The sequence below is a fragment of the Amblyomma americanum genome, chromosome 1, assembly GCF_052857255.1.
Source record: "Amblyomma americanum isolate KBUSLIRL-KWMA chromosome 1, ASM5285725v1, whole genome shotgun sequence".
In the NCBI taxonomy this organism is placed as follows: Eukaryota; Metazoa; Arthropoda; class Arachnida; order Ixodida; family Ixodidae; genus Amblyomma; species Amblyomma americanum.
Genome location: NC_135497.1, coordinates 511,910,355 through 511,935,119, shown reverse-complemented (window position 1 = coordinate 511,935,119; position 24,765 = coordinate 511,910,355). Strand labels below are relative to the sequence as shown.

The window sequence follows — 24,765 nt, the reverse complement described above, 5'->3', positions numbered from 1 at the left end:
CATTTATTGCCGTTTCCAGGAAGTTTGCATTGCTAAGTAAAAAAAAATTTTGGCTACAGTTGTACTAAGGGCAGCGTTATCTGTGTGAAGACCAAGAAATTTTCTCTATGTGAAACCTCGACAAGTGCCAGAGACCTCCCTACTCCACCCTCCACAAGAACCACGCATCCATCACCAACCCGTTGCCTGCCTCCACACACCAGAAGCCCATGCAGCAGCAGAGCAAAAAGAGCAAGAGTAAAATCAAATCCAAAGAGACAGTGGGAAAGTCAGCTGCCCTCCAGAAGCATCCCCAACCGGCCACAGCCTCACCATGCCCCACTAGCTAGGGGGTTGCCAACATAGACACCCTCTAGAAAAATTCTGTTGCACTCGGCTTTAAGTAAAAGCATTCATTAAAGTAAAAGCATCAAAATAATCACTGAGCGAAAATCCAACTGCTATTACAGCGTTCTCGCATCAGGTTTCATGATCGTCCTGCCAATTTTGTTTAATTTTCTCCTGGTACTACTCAGAGCAAAGCATCTGAATTACATTAAAAAAATCTGAAAAGAGTTTCACCCAAAAGGAGACAACAACATATCTTTCCAAGGAACAACTGGGGATTTCCGACAGGAACACCATCACTTTCATGTAACTCTAAACTCGGCATACATTTTAGCACTTCCCGACGGTGAAAGTTTGAAAAATTGTGTTGTATCTATTTTCAAGAAGCTGTGAAAGACATGAGAAGGAAATCCTACAACAGAGAAAAAAAATTCGACTGATTGTCAGTCAGTGGCTCAACAGAGGTCTCGGCCGAATGCCCGTGCGTTAGTTTGAAGGAGGTGCCCGTGGCGGCCAGCAGGGCAGGAAATTGGCTCTGATGGGCAGCGTGTGGATCACAAACCGCACTGAGCGCTGCTGCATCTGCACCAAGTTCTGGGTGTGGCCGAGCAGACCGAAGCCTGTCACGTCTGTAGCACCGTGGCAGCCATGCTTGTGCATCAGCCGAGCTCCTGGAACAACAAAGGCAAAAAATTTGTTTTAACACAGTTTCTGCACAAGCAGGAGCGAAGTGAAAGTCAATGCCCACTTGGTCACAAAAGACACAACTGATGAATAGTCGTACAATGCCTCTCATTTCATGATATAAAAGGAAAGAAATGGAGCTGGTCTGATAAAGACCTGCTTTGATCAAAATGAAAAGTTTTCCTCGTCAAAAGTCTGCAATTTTGTGGTAGCCTTCTTGCATGCAGACAGTGAAGTACTAGTAAATGGAACACAGATACTTGCACTTGCAAAATGTGAGACTGCACAGATACTACCAGCATACCCTGTGAGGTGGTAGTAACTCAATTACTGCAGTCTTTAATGTTGGTCGCCAGGTTACCACTGTCCCCCTTCCCATGGGCTGCTAACAAGCTAAGATATTTCCATGTAATAAACAAGGAAGCAAAAACCAGATGGGCAAAATACAGTACTTCCCAGCCCCACCACCTTCTCAAGGTTAGTGTTTTCCAATCTTATCTAACCTGTATCCTTGTTTGTACTATCCAGACACGACTTTAATTATTTTCTTTTTTCTTTTCCTTATTTGTTGGCATAACACTGGAGTGAACGGCTGTGGTAGTAAAGAGAAAGCCACAAGGATTGGATGCTTCACAACAGAAACCAAACAACTGGTGGTGGGGGAAGCCTCAGGCCCTTAACCAATATTCCAACAAGACGACTTTCCTTTTCTCCCACCTCTTGCCTAGCTGCGACAGCATCACTCTTCTTGCGTTCATCTTTTCACAACTTATCTTCTTCACTTCTGCCTTTTTAATCCTTCTCCCTGCTTGCCCATCCCTTCTTTTTCTCCAAATGAACTCCCCAATTTCTTTGTGCATTTACATGTCATGATGTCCTTTGCTCTCGCATATTTTGCAGAATCTACCAAGTGCAGCAACATCTCCTAAAGTGCGTGATCAAATTCTTGGAGTTTCTTTTTATTTGTTTGCACTAATGTCCTGCACTTTTCGTTTTCAATGCTATACAATATCCAATCTCATTATTTATGTTACGATTACTGTAGTGGAAGCTGTCTTCATCATGGGACACGAATTTATTATTGTTGCCCTGACCACTGCGCTGTACTTCAATTATCAACTATTTTGTTGTCACCTTCTTAAAGCATTGCTCACAGTTTGTATGCACTTTAGTATCTGTCCACTCTCTTTCTGTGACTGTACATGTTTTACCCCTACAATACCTCAGGAAGGCATTGCAGAGAGTGCCGTAAATAAGCACATAAGCAAATAGGCAACTAAAAAAAATGCAGACACGAACAAATCAGCACCAACCATTGAGATTGAGACGTGCCATGGAGTCTATTGCATGGAGGTAGACCCTGCGTACATCTTCTCCACTGATGCCAGCCTTGCCCAGCTAAGCATGGCGCTCCGGCTTCTCCAGCCACTGGTGAGCGTTCACTGCCACCTGGGTGCCAAGGGGCTTGGTCAGTACCAGCACGTCTCCAGGCTGTGCATTGTCTGGCCTGTAAAGGGAGCATAACATTTAGCAATTAGGTTAAATGGCCAGGCTGATGAACATTCCAGTTTTTGTCTAGGGCCTTTTCTGTTGTTCTGAAACAGCTTGCTTTTAATGACGTAGTGACTACTTCTGTAGCAAACCTTCTCCAAGGATAACGTTGAGACAGGCATAGCATTACTATTGCTGTCATTCTTTGCTCTCGGGGAAGGCATATGTTCAAGGGTTTTTGCAGCAATTCTTTTTCTGTTTACATTATATTGCCATTTTCAAAATTTCACTGTCTATGCGACTGACCTGCTGGGCCTTTGCTATAAGTACTCTACTTGCAAAAAGCATCAGCGTTGACTTAGTGGAGTGCAAAATGGTATCAGAACATCGTTGGTGGGTGCGGGATAGCACTTGATATAATGACGACAATTCCAATAAGACATGGTTCGAACTTGTGCAAAAGTGAATTGTACAGTACAGTGAAAGCTCGTTAATATGAACTCGACGGGGACGACGACAGTTCAAATTGACTGAAGTTTGTACAAACAAAAGTGAACAGAATATGCATTTGGGAAGCAGTCAGGTAGTGAGATTAGCCATTTCATTGTCCTAAAGTATTCCTTCATCACCTCCTACCTTTTATCTGAAGGCCTTTTTTCACCTTCAAAACTGAAGAGGCGCGTAGCATTCAGTGCGTCCAAACTACCGCAGCGGACGGCCCCACTGAAGTTGCAAAAGGCATACAACCACCAATAAGCAAGGTCACAAGGACTACCGTCTCACGTCTGGCGCTTTTCGACCAAACCATATAGTGCAACCTCTGTCACTTGCAAATTCACACTTGTGAGTCGTGAGGTTGCGTAAGCATTGAAGTCGACAAGCAAAGGTAACCCGGGCGGCCACATGTATATTGCCCGATTTTGCAGCCTACCCTGGCTCAAGGCACACACTGCCAAACCAATGAGTGCGTTTTTTGGTGATATCCTGCTTCGATAATGCTCTGGCATTGACTTCACGCATGGTTCCAACCTTCTCTTCCAAGCATTTTGGCACAGTAATTACTGCAAACGGAAGACAATTCTAAATGCGATACACCGTGTAGGTTGACTGCTCCGGCCGCAACCAATCACATGTAAAGGGCACTGAAAAACCGAGACAAATACACACAGCAAACATCAGCCAAGCTCCAACTCATTCGTTTGGCACACGTCGTAGTTTCGCGCACGACCGCATGGTTTCGGATTTGGAGTGCCGGAGACACTGCGACATATCTGATTCACTGTAAGCATCTCGTCGCTGGCCATGTCATCGATTTCTCAACAGCAAAACCCAACACAGCAAGCTACTGAAGCCTTCGAGACCAACACATGCAAGCAAGCCGGCTCGGAGGTCATGCAGTTACTTGCCACCGCTAGCACAGCTAGAAACCCCTCCCTCGTTTACCCAGCCTCTCACACCATTTTAACCCTGCCCACTTCTCCAAAGAGGTGGTGAAGCCTAGTGGGAATGTTTCTTGGTTCACCGCGTCCCCCGCCCCCCAGGCGCGGTGGTGTGTTGTTTGAATTATTGGTTGCACAAACCATTCACGTTCAAATGAACAAATTAATGGGCTTTGTTTCACACAGACCCCAGTGGAGCATGGCCAGACCCAGTCGTACAGTTCGAATTATCCAGAAATTCAAATTATGAGCTTTGGCTGTACAGTCAGGTATTTCCATGGGCAAGCTACATCATCAGTGTGGTGATTATTTGGGTATTAAGTAAGGTTTATCTGAACTTTTAAAACCATGCTCATGCTGGAAAAATTCATCAGACATAGTACCCAACAGACAGAGCCTCAAATGCTCACATTTTGCATTTCATAAATGCTAACGACAAAAATAGCATGGAAAAATTAATTCATTGGAAAAAGAAAAAAAGGGAAAGGATTACTGCACTCACGAGATGATTTCAGACTCTCTGCAGACTGATGATGCCACACCACCAATCATAGGCCAAGAATTGAGCATAGTCTGCCCTCCTGTGACCCTTGTGCCTGCTTGTTCAGCCAAGTCCTGTGGAGAAACAAATGCCATTTCAGCTATTTGCACCATGCTTATGACTTCAGTACTGGGGCATGAACTCAGGCAGTGAAAAGAGTTAAATGCTGAAACACTTGAACAGCTGCTCTCTGACATGGACATCTCTTGTAGATCTTCTCTCAAGTTATCTCTTCACCATGCTAAGCGCACGAACTTGAAAAAGAAATCTGAGACTGCATTAAAATTTTGAGAGCTTACACAACTAGTGCCCTCACACTCAAATTAGCTCCGATAGGCTACCCATGGTCTCCACACACCTAAAAACATTGATGCAAACATCATAGGTTTTACTGCAGCAGGGGCCAATCCTACCTTGACTCGCCTGATGAGAAGAGGCACGACAATGTCCCTCTGCTTTTCAGTGAGCTTAGTGCTGGCAGCCATTACCATCAGCACGTTATCGCAGCGGGTCACGCCAAGTGCATAAAGATCAGACAGCACATTGGCACACGCTATCTTGCCCTGCAACAAACAAAAACAATGAATAAGAAAACATCCTGTACACATGGTGCCAGCATAGGATACCATTATGAGGCCTGTCACCTATTTGATTCATTATTGTGTAACAACGAAGATGTGTCAACGCAGTAGCGGCAGTGCTATCGCTGAGCGCGCGCTGCTGGCTGGCTCTAGAACAACCGCCGACGTAAGGTAACAAACGCTGCTATCGTATTGACACATCGTTACAATCAGATTTATTTACACGTTTATAGAAAGTATATTAATAGTGTGGTTTTGAGCCCAATAAGACTGCTCAGTAAGTGACCTGTTATCCAGACTAGCCAATAAGTTAACAACCTTAGCACTTAGAAACTCTGATTATAGAAAAAGTTTGGTGATACTCCTACGGCTACAAGAATATATATTTAATACTACTTTGTTTCGTTTTATTGCCTTGTATTAAAACTACAGACACATAACTTTCTGCAAAAAAAAAACGCTTAGTATTTTTTGTACAGTCGACTGAAGTGACAGCAGAGCACTGTGATGTTGAAGTTTGAGTATACAATCTGCCACCAGGTTACTAAATGCATGTAAGCATTTCTTTTACAATGTTCAACACTTACAGCTATGTAGGGGTCTTCAACAGATGGACAGAAGTAATCAATAGTTTGAACCAGAGAATAACCAGAATCTCCAAGGGGCACAACACTGGAATCCATGCCAATGTCTGAATCGAAAAAAATATGTATATTAGTCATTTTGTTATGGGCAGCTTCTTGAAGAAAGGGACATTTTCAGGGAAGTTATCAGAGTTACTACATTTAAAAGCACTGTACAAGGCACCCAAAATGTCTTCAATGAGGTTAAACTGTCCGCACACCATCAGTGTTGGGTTTTGTTCCCCTTATGACTTAGAGAACTATAGACACCTAGCATTAGTTCCATGTTTTCTTCTTTCAAATGATGTGTTAAACATTAGAATACTTATGCCAATATGTGGTATTCACCTATGACCAATAAATAATTCGTATCTGAATTTCTTCTTTCATGCTATTTCACTTTATTCAACCGAACGATGGCTGAGACATGTGGTTCACACTTAGGTAGCATGAGGCACGAAAAAAAACCCTGCAATATAAATGCTAATGCATAGTTTTAATTCACTAAAACTTCTAAACAAGCTTGCTTCAAGAGCTGGAATGACAACAAGCAACATATCACCAGTTAAATTGCCGTTCTTTTCGTGTCTCATGAGACCTACTTGTCACACCCATCATTTAGTTGATGAAACTGAAACTTAAACAGTGCCAAGAAGAAATTCAGTTATAAATTTAGCAGTCACAGGCGAGTACCGGGTGGTGATCCATGTATTGTAATGTCTAAATCATGACTTGAAAGAAAAAAAAGTGCAAGCAAGAACTTTATTGTCTATAGTCCTTTAATGTGAGGCTAAATTTGTACTGAAATGGAAGATTATTCGTAATCCAACACCAATACTATGTTGGGACAGACGAAAAGGAATGAAACAGTCTACCAGCCTGTACCGGAAAGTGTCATGAGCTTTATATCCGAACACAAGTATAAAGCTGACCATGCCACACAACTGTAAGTGTTTAGTCAATGTGCTGTACCAGAAGAGAGTGTCGTGCATGTTTTCAGCTACTAAATTCTTTAATTATTAAGTAATCGGTGTGTATTTTAAAACAGAGCGCAGCTACTTGAGCGTCTGTGTTCAGTTTGTAAAACTAAAGTACACTTGGATCTTTATCAACATTAATATCACCTCACTGTCATATTTCAGTCACCGAAAGCCAATGTCCCTCCCTCATGCTTTTAGTGCGAAAGCACTATTCCACATGTACCAACCCCTAACAAGAATCTTGTCTTGTGCTCGTACTATCCCGAGCTCGGGTCAGTTTGGAGCAGCATCGCGCCAACTGTAGCCAATGGGAGGAGGGCATCACACCAACTAGGTCACATAAACTTGTGGCAACATCACAACCTTCGCATTGGATTGTGAGAAAACTGACTGCCGTGGCAGTCAAAATAATGACTGGTCGCAAAAGGTTGCTCGGGAAGAGCAACATGGGTCGCAGGAAAGATAAAGCCACACGTGCCTTAGCGTTACTGATGTAGTAAGCCTCAACTATCTACCGGCAGATTTCTTCCTTGCGTAAACCACTGATGTGTTGTGTAAATTAGGCGTGCGCAGAGATAGTAGGTCATCCTCAGATTTGCATTCAAAAGATTGAGTGTGCAGTGCCAGATTAGCAGTTGCCTTCCTCCCTGTAGATTGAAAGTGCTCAGTCAGGCGCAAATTCAGACATCTGCCTGTCTGCCCATAGCAGTTGCAGCCATAAGGCAGTGGAACACAATAAACTCCATTACTTTTGCAAGTGGTGAACCTTTTTATATGTGACACTGTCCATTGTGGACGATTACCCATAGTTTTATCAAGCCTTTTTTCAATGGCGGTGCAAAAGCCTCTTATCTTGTACATAGCTGTTAAGACGACAGCACATTAAACTTTGCCGCCACTTTCTCGAGACTGTGCGAAATACTGTGGAGGTAAGGTATATCAGCATCATCCGAGTATGTGTTCCTTTCTCTCGAGCGAGTGAAAACACACTCTGACAGGTTAGTGAGATGGGCAAGTGGCAAGAATGAGAATGCTCAGCAGTGATGGCATGACTTATGTAAAGCTGATGTCATGCACGTGATTGCATACCCATCAAGTGCTTCCATCTTTACTGACCTTATCCGGAGACAAGCACACCTTTTCACCATCCTTCCCCAGCCACCACCGGTCCAACTCGTACCTAAAAAGAGGCTTCCCGATCTTGGGCTGTAGCCCCAACAAACAAGGAGGTCCACAAAGTGCAGGACTGAATCAAGAAACTGGTTCTGCTTGGACAATTCTGACGTAAAAAACAGGCCTTGACTGCACGCCTTAAAGACTTCTAAAACATCTTGTGCCAACTTTTCTGAGCCCTCCATGCCCGGAAAATTTAGGTAGTCATGAACATAACGAAATGCTACTATGCCGAGGTCTTCCGAACAGAGCTCTAATGCCTTATCGTCTTTAGATGAAAAAGAGTTGCTGATCAAAGGTACAACCTGAGTTTAAATACCGCCCTGCCAACTGACAAATCCAGATTTGCAGTAAAAGGACAACAGCCCCATGAAGCTAGCAACGGAAATCACGCAACTGTGTGTAAAAGTATGTTCATTGTCCACCCTGATGCAGTCTTGCACATGCTTCAGAAGTCTATCATGTGACAATGAATTGTATAGCTCCTCCATGTCTATACTCACTGCAGAGCACCTGCCCAGGTTGCTGTCCATAAGAAACTAGAACTCCACAGAACTCCACTTTTGCGAGTTGGCAGGGCGGTATTTACATCAGAGAAAGGCGAATGCAGAGGGTCCCAGGTCGCACCGCTAATCCGCGACATTTTTCTGTACAGAGTCGATACGGCATTAAACCCTTGTTTGGAAGACCTCGGCATAGTAGCATTTCGTTACGGTGATGGCTACCTAATTTTCGTGGACAAGAAGGGCTCAGATAAGTTGGCACAAGACATTTTAGAAATCTTTAAGGCATGCAGTCAAAGTCGATCTTTTACGTCTGACTTTCACTAAGCAGAGTTTGCAGTTTCTTGATTTAGACCTGCGCTTTGTGAATGACCACGGGTGTTGGCACCATAGCCCAAGGTCAGGAAAGCCTCTTAGCTATGAGTCGAACCACTCGAGGCTGGTGAAGGACGGGCTGGCAATCGCATGCATCACGACTGCTTTATGGAAGTCATGCCATCACAGTGTTGAGAACGCATTCTCGGAGCAGCTCTCCAAGCCATTGCACCTGGGTTCCCCTTGCCCATCTCGCGCACCTGTCAGTGTGTTTTCACTCGCTTGAGGGAAAGGAACACCACTGGGATGATGCTGACGTAGTGGAGCAGCACAAAAATGCGGCCTCTATACCAAACCTCCACAGCTTTTCACACCGTCTCAAGAAAGTCGCACCAAATTTAAGTATGATGTTGCTGTTGTCTTGACAGCTAAAAGCGAGGTAGGAGCCCTTTGCACCAACGTTCAAGCTGGGCTTGATAAAACTACCGGTAATCATCCGCTACGCACAGTGCGGGATAAAAAAGGTTCACCACTTGCAAAAGTAAAAGGGTTTTTGTGTTCCACTGCCTTGTAGCTGAAACTACTACGGGCAGACAGGCAGATGTCGGAATGTGCACCTGACAGAGCACATTCACTGTATAGGGGGGGAAGAAGAATTCTTACCTGGCACTGCACGATCAATCTCGTGAATGCAATCGGAGGATGACCTGTCTCTTTGCATGCCCGATTTTCGCGGTACATCAGTGGTTTATGGAAGTGATAAATCTGTCCGGACATAGCTGAGGCTTACTATACCGGTAAGGCTAAGGACATGTGCGTGGCTAAGCCGTCGATGACCCTTCAGGAATAAGTTTTTTAGATGGTTTACTAGTATGGCAGTGCCTTTCGATTGTTTTTCGCCCTCTCACTGCTTTGGGGATTTGTACGCGTGCATCTCTTTGCAGGTCTTCTTTTGCCACTTGCCTTCAATAAAACTTCAGTTGTTAGACCAGCCTCGTCTTGTGCTCATCTCTTCTCCTGTGTTTTGTCTTCTGGCTGGTTTTAAGATGTAATACTGAATGCCGGAAGACTGCCGTTTTAGTCAAGCGCACTTATAATGGCTGCAGTTAAAATGAGTGTTCATTTGTTACAAAAATAGTGCTTACTTAATTAATTCATGCACGAAATAAATGACACTGCATCAAAATAAAAAAAGGACTAACCCTCATGGCCACACTGCAGTTACAGCGAACAAGGGGTCACCGTAAACCTGCCCCCACATCTAAAAGCTTGAACTTCAAGCCAACGCAGAAATCAGGTCAGAATACTTCCCAAACTGCATGACACTGCCATGCAAAGAATGTCACAACCAATAAAAAGCAACAAAAAAGAAACTGTAGGTAGCAGCCAATCTCATGCAGACAAGTTAGAAGGTCAGGCCAACCAAGACGTGGAAGGATAAATTTGACTACAGGCCACAACAAGCACATAATTATTAAGGTTTATCACAGCCCACTGAGCCCATTAAATGGCAAATACTTTCCTGAAAAAACATACCAGAAGCGGAAAATTTTTTTCGCCAATCAGTTTTTTTCATGTACTTCACTGTTCTTGAAGCATGGGTAGGTGCAGAGTAGTCAGTTTAATGCATGCATCACTAGCAATGCCATGCCAAAAACTGTACTTACAGAGAAAGCTTGCTTTTCTGAGTGAATACCACTGGCCATTCACAAATTCCCCAGCTTGCTCCCGGTCACTGGCACAAATCGCACCCAACTTGGTGGCTTGCACAACATTTAAGCAACCCTTGGTCTTTAGCTGGAAAGAAATTGAGGGATCAGCAAGGTATCAAACTTTATATGCATAGCTTTGTTTCAATGATCGACTCAGCAAAAAAACAGTGTTTTCCGTGAGCGCAACTATATTTTCACACCAGCTTTTTACAGTAATTCACGTTTATCGCGACTTCGTTAACGCTGACTTGCTGCACGGTCCCAGCACTACTGTGTATAGTTCTATAATTTCAAACGCTTGTTAGCTCTGAGCCCTTGGCCTTGCACTGGTTAATGCAGAAAACCTGGAAAAGGGCAATCAGAGCTTTGAGCCATAGGTGTTCAGAAGCTCGCTGGTCCTTCGGGAGAATGTTTGGGTGGGTTACACAGTAACAAACGCTGCTACAGTTACTTTCACTCCATTGCAAAAAACTCGCACAGCAGAGATCTGCCCTCGACTTTGCAGTGCAGAAACAATCACTGAAATTCCAAGCATGCATACTAAATGCACACCTACCTTCGAACAGAGCTTCATAATTATGGGCATAATTATTGCAATGAAATACCAGTCAGTACATGTAGTTTTCAATTTATCCTAAAATTATAAGCAACTCTACAACAATAAACATTAAAAGGGAAATAAAATAACCAGAATTGTTAAAAAATCTATGTCAGAAGAAATATGTGACATCCACTACACTCCGGAAGTTCTTGAGCTTTGTGCACCATGAAACCACAATTTCTTACAGGCACATTTGCACAGAAATTGGGTTCAACCTGGTCTTTAAGATTAATCTTTTTGGGATGCAACAGTAGGGAGAAACCAGGTTTTACCCACAAACGAAGGGCCCTACACATTGCATCACAAGCCCAGATGGTGCACTTCAGTCTACAGCATCTTCCATAAGTCTCCATTTTCTGTGCCCTCCTCAAGCTTCATGATCCCTGTCTGCTACTAGCCAAATTTCACTATTCTACCTGGCTCAGGGCCTCCCACTGCTTTTCTCAATCTTGGAATCCTGCAGCCCTAGCAGATCATCAGCTGTTTATTTATTTATTTACATTCCTGCAGTGCCACGGAGGTATAACTGCAGGGGGGATACATACATACACAATCAATCCTACAGCACGTGCCAACCTTTTGTACAGGATGGGAAAGACTATGGCAGATGATAAAAAAGAGTGTCAACAGCGTATTCACATCAGCCAATTCTTCAGGGAAGGACAAGAGGAAAAGCAAAAAAACAGCAGCTGAGCATGCGTGCACATCACAAATCCGACAATAGTGCTCAGAACTTCGCTTCGGACTGGCATTCAACAATACACTGAGGCAGCTTTAACATTCATGCGGAAAGGAAAACAGTTTGAACACATTAGTACCGCATTTTATCTCATGTATTTTCCAGTCGTGGTTGTGCCTTCTGGATACAAAATGAGGTGGCAGCAAATAAGTTTCGGGGTTAAAAGTAGTTTCCTTGAAATAAATGCGGCAAAAGAATTCTAACCTTATTCGTAACCGGCACTCCACCAGAGTCCTAGTTCAGGTCCTGCTTGATACTGTTACTTCGATAATTAAAAGTATATGTGTTGTGACAAACCACGCTGCACGATTCTGAACGCGTTCCAGCATATCATACTGGATTGGCATACTCCATAATTGGTCTGATGGTAGTGACGTATAAAAGTTCCTTAACCTTCTAAGGAGCGTCCCAAAAATTCCTTTCCAAAAAATTTAGCAATCTTAATGCCTCTGCCAAAATATATTGTCTGCTTTCATCATCATTAATCTCATTTCAGCACTGCAGTCTCCACAGCAAAACTGCTGGATATTGTACTACCAACACGTTTGTGTGGCATGCAAGTGGCTTGTATCATGACGAATAATGTGTAAATACAGCCTGGCCAATTTTCCATACCACAACTACAGTTGCAGCCAGATATCATTTTGTGGAGCAGCACAATGGCCTTCAATTTTACAGCGGCGAAGTGTGAGGCATTTTGTTTCAAACACGAGTGTGAAGGGAAGACTGTTTATGTTGCATGAAAAGAAAGGAATGACACGCATACTGGAGTTTGCAAAACTGCCCTGTGGACATTACAAAACACTGCCACCCTTGCTTTATCTTTGCCAGCTAACAAACTCATCTGAGCACAGTGTACTAAGCCAAACTTGAGTACATGAATGTCTCACTATATAAGGCATATCTAATTGCAGTGAAGATATGCAGTGTATTCCAGTGAGTCAGTGCACCACAGCAAAAGTTATGAAAACAAATGCAAGTTTATGAGCTCCACAAGCACATAAGCCTGGCCAATCTATTTGTGCATGTAACTGAGAAATTTGCCTTGAAAAGATGTTTACTGCTGCAGATCACAGCACTTCTATGCCAGGTAGCCCATTACAAATGAAGCCTGCATAGATAGTGTAATAAGTAATGAAGTATGGTTGAATATAAAACTGACTATCCTTGAATGTAGAACTTACTATCCAGGCCATAGTTCTTGGATCTAAGCTTCACATCTTTCTGCATAATACAACTAACAAAGCAATAAAGAAAGAGATTTCTGAATGAAATGAAAAACAGAATATTTAGCTGGCATTCAACGCCACTGGCCTGCTACTCAGCGAGGAGGGAATAAGAGAGGCAAAGATGAACGAAAAGAGGTGCAGAAAATTGTTAATGTTTAGAAAATAATAAATTTAAAAAAATTTTATGAAATGAAGTAGCCACCAATTTTGCTTGATTTTATGAGGTTTAAAACCACAATGCGGCGCAGGCTATGCTAGATATTAGAGAAATGGATAAATCTTTAAGTATGATAACATCACAGAGTTCCTGCGCCTCTAGCATTTCGTCTCCATTAAAATGCGACCACTGCAGCTGGAATTGAACCTGCATCTTTCGGGTAAGCAGCTGAGTACCATAACTGCGGCTCCCATTTGGGATGACGTGCTTAGTTTGGTTTATTTGGGTTTAAAATCCCAAAGCGACTCAGGCTATGAGGGACGTTGTAGTGAAGGGATGACATGCAACAAAGTGATGACTAACAGACTTTACAAAGTTCACTACAGAGAGGGTGAGCATTGATGAGGTTTTAGAGTTTGTCTAGTCTACGAATGCCATATATTTGCGCAGATAATTCATTACAAGTACATGCGGCCTACGACAGGTTCTGGAACCTAAAGCACAAAGCAATGTGTCCATAAAATGAAGGCAAGAGCAGAGTTTCTTGCTGCCAGCAACCACTCCACTACCCAAAAGGACAGTAAGCTTTTAAAAATGCATGTCCTACCTCTGTCTATTCACAATTTCAGCTCAGATTTTGATTTGCATTTATTGCCAGTTTTGATTTGCATTTATTTCTCTCTCCTCCATACCTTAGCATTAACCCTGTGATTTTTCTTTCAGTGGTTGACTGCAATCTTTGCAATTTTAAACTTCTTAGTGTACCACTTTTTGCCTGAGATATTTATAGCAGCAATGCAGTTTAAAATTCATTTTGAGCATACTGCAAGGCGCTTTTCATAACTTCTACGTGTATGCCAAAGGCCTGAAACCCCAATCTACTCCCAACCAATTCTCTCAAATGCTCTGCCTGCATTTGCGCACGACCTGGCTTAGATGCGTGGATGACCTGGCCTAGATGTACTCTGTTACCACTTCCACTACCTATCATAAAATGTTCTCTTTCCAGATTGTTTAGTATTTTAGCTTTCTTCATTTGTGCACTGAGTACTTATATCCTCAATCATGAACTACAATTCCTCATCACTCATACTACACCAATAACATCACAAAATCAGATGTAACTAAGCCGTTCTCCACAAGTCTGCGTTTCCCAAACCAATCCATTGCTAGACAGAGAGGGTCACCTCACCTAGCATTTTTGTCACATCTCATTCACTGTATGTGTTCTATACAGTAAGCAACCATTAATTTCAAGTCACTGCTGCCAAAACTGTAGTACACTTATGACAAACTTCACACACTAGGACTTAAAAATTCGCTCTCTACAATCATCATCACATAAACGTACTCACTCGCCACAGATGGAGGCTGGCACTGTGTTGTGGTGTTTATCCCTCATCCGTGTTCACACATGAACCCATGCAGTGCATTTCGTTACTGTTTCCGCACGACATACTCACAAAGACGAGAGAGGATACTCAGTTTGTTGTCTTGTCGGTGACAAGTTTTCACTTGCCAGTTTTCTGCCAAGGCCTGGCTTGGCGACTGTCAGAGTTTTGTCGGCATCGCTCGTTACAAAGCCTTTCACACCACTGAATACCTGACCATCGTTAGTGCTGCTGTAATCATTCTAGAGTGATCACAGAGGATTTATGTGCATGACCGACCGGTGCTATGCCAACAAGTTCTGCTAGCTAGCCCACAGGACCCCATCAGCATCACTAGCAAACAGTGACTGTTGAGAGGCGATATCAACGACATTCCAATATTTGAGGCTGTGCCCTTTGTTTTCACTTAATGCAGGTGAAAGGTTGAAGTGACTCCTAGGTAGGCCAATATTATGTTGCACTCAGTACCTGTGATTGAAACTTGCTAGAATGTTCATGTTTACGACCAGTAAAAAAAAATCTAAATTGTTAGTGTTTAAAATTCTGTACCCCTCCCCTCTAAACAGCAAGAGCCCAGCTGCTTATGCAAGAAACAGGAACAGAGGTAGCTTTAATAATCGAAAAAAGAGGTAGTGCAATGCATGTGTAATCCAGAGAAGATATAAGCAATACCACACCAAAACACTGGGAGAATTCCAAGAGTAGGTGAATGCATGAATGGGTGCAATCAAGTGGCCAAATAAGATTAGGAAATCTGAGGAAAAAGGGTGGTAGAAGGTGGCACAGGACACAGTTACCTGAGATCAACTGGAGAACCATTGTTCTTCACTAATTTTTATGGCAGATTCACACGACAGACAAACTCACCAACTACAGGAATGGGCTGCGTATCATATAACTCTATGTCAATCACCACGGCAAATGGCACCAGCACCGCGGACTGCACATGAGGAAAAGGAAACATATTTTTGCTCTCAGCTTTGAGCGGCAATCTGCTGCACTTTTAGAGCAAAGCTCTAAAGTACGGCAACATTGTCACTTTGTTTTACTGACATGAGGGTCCTCGTGAGCGTGCAAGTCTCATGTTTGTTTTGCACCAAATGATTTAATTGCGAAGTATGTTTAACTAAAGAGGGGGCATCTAACAAGGGTGTCAGCCCCCCACTACGGCACCTCTTCTATAATTCCCTCCTATATCCCTCTCTTACATCAAGGTTCAAGCCGTCCACCAAAATGTGAGACAGTTACTGTGACATCAAGGTTCAAGCGTCCATCAAAATGTGAGACAGTTACTGTGACATTTCCTTCAACTAAATTTAAATTTTTCAAGGATGCAGTTTTAAGAAGGTAGAGGTACAAACTGTGCCGTATAACCATATGTTGTGACAATAAACTAGCAATAAATCTGTGCCGACAGCAGCTTGGCCAGGGCATTGCAAGGATGCTATGCCATACAAGGATTGGCGTCGTCGTGCAATGTCATATTACTGACTGACATTTTGGTCTCTGTATCATGAATACTGGTAAACCATCATTGTAGAGCACAATGTTTTTAAAGGAATAAATGAACATATAGGGCCTTTTCGAGGACACGTGCACATAACAAGCAACAGGTGTGCAATGTCAAAGCACCTGAAGCAGGCTCAACTCCTTTATGTAAACAGCAGCTGCATCAAGTGCTACATGAGCGAATATATTTTGTACAAGTCTACAGTTCCTGTAATTATAAGCTGAGGTACTGCTGTGAAGTGCATGTAGAGTTTGCATGCATTCCTAAACCTAGCTGCAAGCTAGGTTTGAAAATATTTTTCTAAATAGGCAGGCAAGATATGTATCACTGAAAAAGAATAACTACCATGAACAGCTCAGGAGGGATGGCACAGCCGAGGGCAGGAAGCACGCATGGCCCAATAGATGCTGGCAGCTGGCAACTGCAAATAAATACATCCAGAGCAACAACTCTCAGTGGCTGTAGCAATGTCATGAATGGCAAGAGAGGAAATTATCTACTGCTTTAGAAACTAAAATTAGATGTAATATAAGTAAATAAAAAAGCGATGAGCTAGCCCATGACAAAAGAAATGAACAGATTTTATGTAATGCACCCACATACATTCCCTGAGGAGAGTGAGGATGATTGTCATAATCACACTGAAAGATGAGCTGGCTGAAATACCACACACCAATTTGAATATAGGAGGCACAGGCTTTCATTAATTCCCATCATGGTGCCTTGCACCAACATGTAGGTATTAAATTGAACATTGCGACCAGTCTGCCTTGGATAAATCAGAAGAGAGAATGGAAAAAAGCATGCCTTCACTAGCAAGAAGCCTGATATCTCACATCACAGCTTAGCATCATACAACCATTGGTAGCGCATTTAAAAATCTGCATACAATTAAAAACTGCACAAATTTGTTTACTGGCAATGCAAGTAAGGGCAAGAGAAACAGAAAATACCAAAGAACACTGGTGAGTGCGGTGAAGGGAGGTCTGTGGGTAGGATCCCGTGCCTGGGAAGAGTTCCGAGCTCGAAGAATCACCGGCAGAGCAGCTGATGGTGCGCAACTAAGAATAAATAAAAAGTGGAAATCAGTAACAAAAAAAAACATCGACAATGGCAAACGACTTGAATGCGTGCCGCACAAGCGAGGGATATAGCAAGAAGCTAGAAATCCTGAATAAGTGTGCAGTTGCATCCCCGACAGCTCGCAGTGTCCAGGAGAGGAAGCATCGACGCTTATAGCTCAGGAGAGACGTAATATTGATCGAACTTTGACATAACACTGCCTCAAATCCTGTTCCATTAGGGAACATATACCTATATGCGTTTACTGCCGTATGCACCCTGTGAAAATGCTCCGAAGGCAGGCGCTGCACTACACAGACAATGTACTGAATGCAAAACAATAAAACACTTATCTACGGTCACCTGTAAAGAAAGCGTTTCATCGCGGAATGCGGCAGCGTTCTGTGCATATGCTCCCTGGGGGAGCATATACAGGAACACTACGAATCGCTGCCGTGGAAGTCGCCATGTTGGATTGAGGCGATTGAGGTTGGATTCGGTTGGATGAAATTTTCAAATGCTTTGCTGACGCACGACTCTCACGCACGAACAGCAGCTCACGAAATCAGATCAGTAGTTTATATAGTCTAACTCTTTGTATAAAACTTTACTCTTGCTTTCTTGCCGTGTTATTGCATACAGTGTTTCAGCATATCATCATCACCATGTGTATCCCGTCTGCTCTATATGGTCAATATATGGTATTGCTGCTCTTCGGTGAACTCGCGCTGTTAAAATAAGAACATTAGTGAACGTTCTTCACTGCATGCTTATCTTCAGCTAGGTAGCGAGACCCCGCGCACACCATCACGGCAATCTCTCTCCAATGCCTCCTGAATAACATGCCCGAAGCGTCAGGGGTTTTTCTGGCCAAGAACTACTGAACAAGAGACCTGCACACTTGGCACTGCTCCAGCGCGCACCTTCTAGTTCATACCTTTTGCCGCTATGGAAGGGCAGCTACGGGCGGCGTGGCGCTTGAAATAACTACGACCAGCATCGACGAAGGTCCAGAACTAAAAAACGTTTATTGCCAAGAGCATGGTGTTCTTATAGTGCGCCGATAGCGTGCCGTGCGCAGCTTATCAGCAGCACGGAATGACACGTCAGCGGCTCGCTAGGTGCTCACGCTATCACATCTCACATCTCCTCCCCCCTTAGACAACACGAAGTCATTTCTTGAAGTCTGATGGTCTGAACCAATCCGGGGGCCGGCGCATACGCTGGCTACGGCGAGGAGGCACCACAGCGTCGTCGTTGGCTGGCAGCGAAGACTCTCGCGAATCACCTGAAGCGTCGAGTGGCACAGTCGAGTCGGCTGCCGGAGAAGGTGGCGAGGCGGGTGCATTGGTGCCGGCCGACGATGTCTCCTCGGGGCACGTGGTCTCAACTGTGGGCCCTGCCGACCCTGGCGAGTCCCGAGGCTGCTCACTTGGTAGGGATGCCTGCTGCGATAGCGAGGCTGGTCGTGCAAAAGAAGGGCGGAGGTGATCGGCGTGCACAAATCGAACTTGACCCGTCACGCGCACGAGATAAGTCACTGGGCTGACAACTTGTACCACGGTGCCATCGTCCCAAGAGGTGTCCTCACTACGCACGCACTTCACAAACACCCTTTCCCCCCACGGCGAAAGCACGTTCACAGCCCCTGTCCTTGTCTCTTTGCTGCTTAATGCATCGTTGCTTATCAGTCATGTCTTGCACAAAACTCGGTTTGAGGAACGACAATTTAACTCGCGGCTGTCGCGTCAGAAACAGCTCGGCTGGGGTCTTCCCAGTTAGAGAATGAGGGGTATTCCTGTACGACATCAAAAAACTGTCTAATCCTTCCTGCAAGGGTTGTTGCTTTCCGTGTTCAGCTAGGGACAACACTTGCTTTAAAAGCGCCTTCTTGGTTGTCTGGACTAGCCGCTCGGCTGCTCCGTTAGAGATTGCGTGATATGGTGGAGTCTTAGTATGTCTGATACTGTTACGAGACAAGAATGCTGCGAACTCCTGCGACACAAACTGTGGGCCGTTATCGCTGACAATCTCCTCTGGAAAACCATACGCTGCGAAGCTTACTAATAGTCTGAGAGGTGGTAGTTGACGTCATAGGCCAAACTTCAACCCATTTAGAGTAGGCGTCCACCAAGACAAGAAAGTTGTGGTTACCTTGTTGCGCATAGTCAACATGTACTCTTTGCCAACACCTTGTTGGGTACGGCCACAGCTGGAGAGGTACAGGCTGAGCTGCCGGTAGTACGAGTTGACACACTCTGCACTTCCTTATGTACTCCTCATTCGCCTTGTCCATGTTGGGCCACCACACAAAACTTCTTGCTAACATTTTCATTCGACTAGAGCCAGGATGGTCTTCATGAAGCAAGGACAGGACTGCGGGCCTCAGATTCTCAGGTATAACTACTCTCGTCCCCCATGTGAGACAATTTTGTTCGACGGAGAGTTCCAGGCGACGGACGTAATAAGGTTGCAATTCGTCCACGACATTTGCTGGCCAACCCGACCGAACATACTCGATTACTTTGCTGAGGGTGCCGTCTCGTGCAGCCTCCTTTGACACCTCCCGCGCTGTTAGCGGGGTGCATTCGAAAACAGACAGACATTCCGCAGTTTCTGCTTTAGCAGAACCACAAGTAGGTAATCTTGACAGAGCATCAGCCACCTCAATTTCTGTTCCCTTGCGGTATTTCAGAGTGAACTGGTAAGCAGACATAATTAAAGACCACCTTTGTAGTCTGGCAGCTGCTAATGCTGGCGTGGCTTTGTTGTGACCCAAAATTCCCAATAGTGGCTGATGGTCCGTGTACAAGTCAAATTTCCTGCCACACAAGAACTTGTGGAATTTCTGCAAACCAAAAATAAGAGCTAGAGCCTCTCTTTCACACTGCGCATAGTTCTTTTCTGCAGGTGTCAAGGTACGCGAAGCAAATGCAATTGGACGCTCTTGGCCGTTGGGAAACACATGAAAAATGACTGCTCCAACACCATACGCTGATGCATCACATTGCAACCCCAGCGGTTTGCGTGCATCGTAGTACGTGAGCGCTCGGCTGCTGATAAGGAGCTGTTTCGTGGCCTCAAACGCATCGCTACATTTCTTCGTCCAAACCCAACGCTCTCCCTTTCGAAGTAGCTTGTACAATGGCTCTGCTACAGACGCTAGGCTGTTTAAAAATTTGCCATAGTAGTTCAGTAGCCCTAGATAAGCTTTCAGCTCAGTGACATTCGCCGGCTCAGGAGCATGGGCGATTGCTTTCACTTTGCCTTTAGTGGGATGTATCCCCTCAGAGCTTATCTTGTGCCCGAGGTAACACACTGAGCTTAGAAAGAACTTGCATTTCTCTGCCTTGACAGTAATGTTGTATTCGTTCAATCGTTGCAAAACTAGCTCAAGTGTTTTTTCGCAGTCATCTATGTCCTGGCCAGCTACAATGACATCGTCAATGTAGCAACCTACATTCTTAATGCCCATCAAGACTTTATCCAATAAAGATTGGAACAAAGCCGGGGCACTCGCTATACCATAGGGAAGCCCGTTGTACCGATAGAGCCCCCGGTGCGTGTTTACTGTAACAATTGCTTTGGATTCCGGGCTTAGCATCACCTGCTGGTATGCTGATGATAAGTCAAGCACACAGAACACTTTTCCCTCACAAACGGCTGTGAACAAATCTTCCGGTAGGGGCAATGGATAGTGATCCGTTTTTAGGACCGGATTGAGCGTGATTTTGAAGTCGCCACACAACCTTAGTTTGTCACCTTCCTTCTTTGGAACCACTACGAGGGGAGTTGCCCACTCACTCTGCGTTACTCGCTCGATTACACCCTTCTTTTCAAGGTCAGACAGTTCTTTTTCTACCGCTTCTCGCAACGCAAAGGATACTGGCCGGGACTTACAAAACACATGAGTGCACTTTGGCTGCAGAACCAATTTTGCCTCATAGTTCCTAATCGCTCCCAAGTGGAAGAAAATACACTAGGGAACTTGGAATGCAACTTCAACACCCTGTCGTCAATGCTCAAGGCGAAAAGAGATTTCCAGTTAAGCTGCAACTTCTCAAGCTAGCTCCTGCCTAAAAGTATAGGCAGATTGCGCTCACCCTCACGCACAACAACAATAGGTAACACGGCGCACTGACCTTCATAGCGAGCAGTGACATTGCATTGACCGATCACATGCATTTTTTCACCTGTATAAGTTTTGAGCCCCAATTTCGTTGGCTCACACTTGACATGCGACAACTTAGCGGCGTACACGCTTTCCGGCACAACAGTCACAGCAGCACCGGTGTCAACCTGCATTGGCAGGTCGTGGCCTTCAACATTCACAGACACAACATAGCTCTTCTTCGAAGGCGTAGCGTCGCACTGTATAACGTGGACTCCTCTTCCGATGACTCGGATACTAGATGCGCTTTTAGTTCTTCACGGCTTGCCTGGCACATATTTTGAAGATGACCCACTTTCGAGCACCGTCTGCACTTGTACCTCTTGTACCAACAGCTGTCTGAAGTATGCGCCTTGCCACAGCGGCTACACTTCTGTTTTTGACTTTTTCCTCGCGTTGAGTCTTTTGTCTTTCGGTCGCACCTCTCGTGCGTTCCCACCGCGTTGAGTGCCTCACTGCGACCTCTTTGTTGCAATAGCGCGGCCTGCTGTGTGGCCAACTCCCTATCCAGCGCAATTTTGCATGCGCCTTGAAATGTTAAGCCTTCCGTGGTGAACAGAGCTCTGAGTTTCCTCATTGCGAATGCCTGCTACCAGTCTGTCTCGCAAGGCATCCTGCAGAAAGCCTCCGAAATTGCACTTCCGAGCAAGGTGTTTTAACTCCAGAACGAAATCTTCTACGCTCTCTTGCTCCAGTTGAACTCGGCGGTTAAACCTGCACCTTTCAGCAATGACTGAAGTTTGCGGGCTGTAGTGATTCTTCAGCAGAATCTTGATTTCAGCGAAAGTCTTTTCACCGGGAAGCGCTGGAACTACCAGGTTCTTGAGGACTTCATACGCCTCTGCGCCAAGTACTGTTAGAAAAACTGACAGTTTCTTTGCTTCCGAGACCTCATTGGCGCTGACGAAATGTTCAAACCGTTCCAAGTAAGAATCAAAATTCTGGATCTTGGGGTCGTACTCATCGATTCTGCCAAGACGCGACATCGCTTCGGTGCACAAACGTAACAACGTAAACGCAACAACGCTTCGGTGCAGTTACTTATCGTGTCGATGTCTTGCTTGGTGCGTAGGATCCGTTGTCAGCTGCTTGCCCCTGGCCGCCAGCCACTTGCAGTTCGCGTTAGTGGCTTCCGATGTGCGTCGTCCGATCTTGCCCAGACACGCTTGGCAGGCCAGTCCCGACGGATCCCATCCTCGTCGCCAGTGAAATAACTACGACCAGCATCGACGAAGGTCCAGAACTAAAAAACGTTTATTGCCAAGAGCATGGTGTTCTTATAGTGCGCCGATAGCGTGCCGTGCGCAGCTTATCAGCAGCACGGAATGACACGTCAGCGGCTCGCTAGGTGCTCACGCTATCACAGCGCTAAAATAAACCTCTTGAGCAAGATGGTGGCTGTTTGTTTACTTCAAGGGTGTAATTGTTTTGTCATTTCTCTATGTTTTGAGTATTCATCATTCATCCATTGCCTTAGCAAAGATGCCAGAAAGTCTCACGCATGCATGCGAGCAAACAGAATATTCACCGCTAGGATTTAAAGAAATGCCATATTCGCATCGTTCATTACTAGGGTGCGAAATAATAAGACACGACAAATGCACAGGGAGGCAGTGAAAGGAGAGAAATCATTTGTGAGAAGCAGACGATGATGATGATCATGAAAAACAAACAGGTCAACAGAGCGCCCTCAACGACCGTAAAGTTATCGAAAGTTGGCGCACGCCATAGAGCTACTACTGCGCACGCAGTCCCATAGGACCCCGCCAAGTATGCACTTTATTTCAGTAGGTCTTGTTTCTGCCCGCCGTAGAGCGCGCGTCCGCCGTATGGCGGCGCTGTCAGATGACCCTTAATAAAACCCCTTGATAATTTGAAAGTAGCGACACTCCTCGGCGCCGCGCTTTCCTCCTCGATTCTCCTCGCTCGGCGGCTGCGAGCTCTGCGCACGGCACGCTTTTTCTCCCTGGCGCCCGCTGGCCGGCCGCAGCAGTGAGTGAAGCGCGTGTTTTTGGGCCAGGTCTGCGCTCCAGGAGTGCACAAAATATTTGAAAAATTGCCAGAAAATCACTGAGAATGCCTATAGTAACGTTCATGAAGAGATTGGTTTCTTCTTAGAACTGTTTGATTGGTGAATACTGATGTAAGCAAAGCTTTCAGGCTAGTTCTCTACTGCAGACACTTTTTAAGTCACATGATAAGGTGTTTTGCTTTGTGCACCTGATCTAGTACTGCCTCTGACTTTGTCAGTGCTTGTTTTTTTAGAGCGTGAACACTGTAACCACGGTAAAATTTCGGAAAACGACCCAGGATGGTGTTTTGAACTTCAAGATCAGAGAAGGTCAAAGCGGGATTTGGTCTATTTCGCTACTGTCAAGCTATCTGTCTAAGCATAGTATATGTCACGTGATCAACCGTTAGTTTGGATCATTGGTTAAGTATACAATTCTTTTGACGAATAACCGGGCGAAATAAATTGATATTTAGTAAATTGCAATTAAAACCCAAATTTGCGCTGCAGCATCGAGTCATATACCGTTAAAAATCTTAGGCCAAATGTAATAGCATTGTGCTGGTTAGCGATCTGCATTAATCTGCGTTAATTAGTTAATTTTGTATAAAACCAAACTTTGAGCTATATGATCAAGTCATATACCGTTGAAAAGCTTAGAATGAATGCAGATGCTCTAAGTCAGTTAGCGATCCCTATTAATTAGCGTTAATGAGCTATATGCAATCAAAACCACCCTTCGCTTTGTAGCATCGAGTCATATACGTTTCGAAAGCTTAGGTTGAATGCAAATGAGCTGCGCAAGTTATCGACCTGAATTATTGCTAATTATTTAACTGCACTTACATCCAAACATTCCACTATAGATGGAAAATAAGGGCAAGTGTAATGCATTATGCTAGCTAGCCAAATTTAAAGATAAACTTCACAACAACACAGCTAACACTATAACTAGGCTGAATATGAACTGCTTCGAAATGTTTTTCTTTGCTTGCGCATACTTACGTGCAGTAGGCCTTATTTAGCGCGCACCAGCTTACAATAAATTAGTCATGAGTGCATCTTCCGTCCATACCTTTGTCTCATCAGTGTGAAATTGGTTTTTGCACTCTAGTCTGTTCACTGAATAAAACAGTTGCGCACTTTCAATGCGATCAAGGACAACCATCCATCGACCGCAATTCATTGAACATTATTAGAAACTAGTGTCAAGGAAGGTTAATAATTTACCTATGAGAGAATGCATTCTATTTCTCTAGGCACGATAAACGCCTCTCGATAATGTAATATTGTTCTTGACCCCAAAATTTCGTTCCAGTATGTAGTAGGGGATATAAAGCTGGTATGTTGATTAGGCACCACAAAAAAAATGTATTATTAAAGAAAATGAGAGTATGGGCAGCAGGATGATTTATTTCGTGCGGGCACAAGAACTTTGATTCACAAGATACATGTAACAGACGGGAGTATCACATAATATTCAGCATCTACGCTAGCGCAGAAATGTACTACGTTGCATTGATGA

At 44.4% G+C, this 24,765-nt stretch overlaps 2 pseudogenes across 1 annotated transcript; both read right to left on the bottom strand.

Annotated features, from left to right (window-relative positions):
• Window positions 1–504: 504 nt before the first annotated feature.
• On the bottom strand, window positions 505–17,029 carry LOC144116167 (inactive selenide, water dikinase-like protein; annotated as a pseudogene). The gene is made up of 8 exons (XR_013311765.1): window positions 16,950–17,029; window positions 16,342–16,417; window positions 10,325–10,454; window positions 5,651–5,754; window positions 4,896–5,045; window positions 4,444–4,556; window positions 2,325–2,518; window positions 505–998 (listed from the first exon to the last, which is right to left on the bottom strand). The product of XR_013311765.1 is annotated as an inactive selenide, water dikinase-like protein (transcript).
• A 3,580-nt stretch (window positions 17,030–20,609) lies between these two features.
• LOC144106789 (uncharacterized) lies at window positions 20,610–22,215 on the bottom strand (annotated as a pseudogene).
• Between the last annotated feature and the right edge of the window lie 2,550 nt (window positions 22,216–24,765).